This window comes from Typopeltis vanoorti, chromosome 11 (assembly GCF_054136105.1).
Source record: "Typopeltis vanoorti isolate ZY-2024b chromosome 11, IOZ_Tvanoo_1.0, whole genome shotgun sequence".
Classification (NCBI taxonomy): Eukaryota; Metazoa; Arthropoda; class Arachnida; order Uropygi; family Thelyphonidae; genus Typopeltis; species Typopeltis vanoorti.
This window is the reverse complement of record NC_143559.1, coordinates 95,679,509-95,683,130: the sequence shown is the minus strand read 5'-3', so window position 1 is coordinate 95,683,130 and position 3,622 is coordinate 95,679,509. Positions and strand designations below refer to the sequence as shown.

The 3,622-nt window shown below is 37.0% G+C and overlaps 1 pseudogene; it reads left to right on the top strand.

Annotated features, from left to right (window-relative positions):
- Nucleotides 1–1,350: 1,350 nt before the first annotated feature.
- Nucleotides 1,351–3,055, top strand: LOC150101861 (uncharacterized; annotated as a pseudogene).
- The last annotated feature ends 567 nt before the right edge of the window (nt 3,056–3,622 follow it).

Genomic DNA, 3,622 nt, shown 5'->3' with positions numbered 1-3,622 from the left:
AATTCAAAAGCAAAAAGTAATTTAACTTAATTAAAATTAACACAATAATAATTTTCAGATAATTCCAAGTATTAACACTATGATTTGTATTCCGTATAACCATTCCAGTCAATATATTTATTATGGTAGATCCCAATGGACACTTGGAGATATAGCTCAGATAAATACAGCTTCACCGTAATGGGTATAGTGTGCAATTAATAACGATTAAGGTCATTTGCACATCATGAAACCATGAGCATGATTCAGATGGAATCCCAGTTGCTCGAGTATGTTACCTAATGTGCCTACTATACTGTATTATATTATATTTTTTTACACAGTATAGTTTAAAGAAGAACTCAGTTATTCCATCTCTCTCATTCTTCTATTGATTAAGACTTTAAAGATCCAGTATATTACCTTCAGAGAATCCTGATAGTGGCCATATGTGATATGTATAATTCTAGCTGTCATGTCTTCTAGGAGGCATTGAATTAGCAGAGCTAAAAATTTGGGTGTAAATTATGGAATCTAATGAAGAAACAGAGTCACCACAGATAGTCATAGAAGACACTAAAGGGAACCAGAAGCCATCATGGCTGTTGCAACTGCTGCTACCTCTGAAGTTATCAGTGTTAACTTGCATCATGCAGTTTCAGCAGAGGAAGATTTCACAAGTAATTTAGCAGCAGTGCAGCAGTTTTGCCTCTAACACTTGTATCAGAGACACAAAGTATGGAGGCAGTTAGCAGTAATAGTTTAGCCTCTGGTCAGGAAGCAATTATGTCAACAATGACATTTCAGGGTGAGGAAACTACCACACAGTTTTTCATTGAGCATATAACCACAGATGGACAGAAGCTACAAACAACTGAGGGTGAAACTGTACAAATTGGTGTAGATCCTACAGTAACAAATATAGATGGAAATGAAAGTGTTTCTTTATTGTTGCATGTTACTGAAGAAGAATCTGAAGGTGCTACTAATATTCATATGTCTGAAGAATCTGAATCGGTCCAAACCTCTCTTGCTGCCACTCTTGATGGTGAAATTCCACAGACTAGGTATACCATTCATTTAACCGAACAGCCAGAACAGAGTGATGTCATTCAGGATACTCCAAAATCAGTTGCTGACCAAGCTGCCGATACTAATTCTTCAACAATGGATGATTTTCAACCACTGCAGTTTCTGGCTTCAGCTACTAGACTTGAGGACTTCACGGATATTGTTATAACGTATAAGTGTAAATGTTATCGTTTTTCATGTGCATAGAAAGCTGGTCTTGTATTACATATCCGCAACTGTCATCTAAAATAAAACAGACATTCTGGGAATCAAGATACTTCACAGAATGCACCAGAAATAATGGTAGCAAAACAAGAACCTGAGGATTCACCACCTGAAGTGGCATCAGATGTTGAAGAAAGCTCTAATGAAATGCAGGCTAATTCTGGACCCTCATTTGCTTCCATACAGCTGAATACTAAAGTTTCAAATGAAGAGAGAAAAGATTGTGCATTAGAAAATCTTGTATCTTCTGCTCAGGAAACTGCTGTTATAAACTGTGCACCACCTTCACAAGAAAGGCACATTTTTCTGTGTTGCATAGGATTTAGTTCTTTGGATGGTTGCAAGCAACATATGGTTAAGGATCATAACATAAAATTAGAGCCTAGTTCTGCTAGGGACAAAAGATTAGGGCCTCCAAGAAAGAGGGGAAGACCTAGAACTCGTCCATTTCCATCTTCAACTTCAAATAGTAAAATGTGTGATGCTTTTGCTTATGGTATGGGTAGTTATGATGATGAATCAGAAGACGGTGGTAGGTTAGACGAAAGTTTGCCAGCAAAGAGAAAAATACATCCTCCAAAGGCTTTAGAAGAAGATTATTTCCAAGAATCTCGAAAAAGGCGAATGCAAAGAGAAAGTCGGTGTGATAGGATATACAGTATAAGTGTAACGAACACCGGCTTTCTCTTTGCATTCGCCTTTTCACAACTGAGGCAATTCTGCAGTATCATTCACGTTGTCACACATCATAAAAAAAGGAAAAACCCTTTCATTTGTCCAGAGTGTGGTGAAAAAATGGACCACTGGAGAGGATTAGCTATGCATTTATGGAAATTGCATGGAATTGATATGGATTTGCACAACTGCTCTGAATGCATGCGCATATACACATATAGTCATTTTAAATTAGAAAATCACAAGCGAATTCACAGTGAAGAAAGAGGTTTTGTTTGCAATACTTGTGGAAAAGGATTTAAACAACTGAGTCAGTTGCGGAATCATAGCGTCATACATTTGGATCGAAAGAACATGCCAGAGAAATGGTGGTATAGTGAACAAGAGTGTGAAATCTTCCATAGGACATTTTCTGATTCTAAATGCTTCCGTAACCATCAGCAAGCTGTACGTAATAAATTAAAGCCATATGTATGTACCTACTGTGGTCATACCAGTGCACGAAAAGCGATGCTTCAGTTACATATGAGGCAACATACTGGTGAAAAACCTTTCTTGTGTGAACTTTGTGAATACTGTACTGGGGACCACAATTCATCGTATGCGTTATACAGGACAAAAGCCTTATAATTGTCTTCATTGTCCATATGTCTGCATTCAGGCAATCTCTTACAAGACTCATCTTAGAAACAAACACCCTGGAATGAATGGGCGATATGCATGTACTCTTTGCACTTTTCGTTCAGTGAGCAAGGAGAACTTTATAAATCATATGTCTGATCTCAAATGCGGTGCCATTCCTGTATCAAATATTGCTGGAAATAACAGTAATACTTTACAGTACATAACTCAGGATGCGATAGGATCAGAACATGTTACTGTATAAGCTCTTGCTCAGTTTCATTTACCTGAGAATACTCTCCAACAGTTGGAAGGCATTTTACCTGGAAATGCTTCGACTGCACAGTTAATTTATTACTATCTCAGTGCCCTTAGTGAAGGTAATAATCTGCCACCAGGAGTCACCACTACAGGTGATGGTACACAAACAATTACAATTCTGCTTCCAGCCCCCTCAACTCAGTATTTGCCTGAGCATGAATAGTACTATTTAACTATACAACATCACATCCAGATGGCTCCACAGCTGTAACGTTATTGACATCCCATCTTGAAACTGAAGATGTGCCTCCACATGAAACCTCAAGTAAAATGGCTGTCATACATCCTATCTGAAGCGAAGTTAAAATATAAGAGGAAATTAGTGAAGAAATAAGTAAAAGAAAGAGTAAAAGAAATCTCATGGAATTATTGGGTTATGTCTACAGCACAGGAATATAGAACGTATTTTATTATATATAAAAAAAAAACATTTATTTATTTATTTGGTGGGGGTATTACCAATAAAGGTAGAACGGGTGATTTAAATGGAGATATTGTTTCAGTTATTTGCCTTTTATCAAAGGGGTATTTTTTTTGGGAAAGTATGTCAATAAAGTCAGCTCGGCTGTCTTAAATGGATAACTTGTTTTTCTCTGATTTGCATTTTATCAGGGAGGATGATTTTTTTTTTTTTTTTTTTTTGGCTGGTTTTTTCTGTTTAGCGGAATAACCCGAGTTTCTGGGAGGAAAACTCTGCTATATCCATATGTGATCTGAAAAAGCATTCACT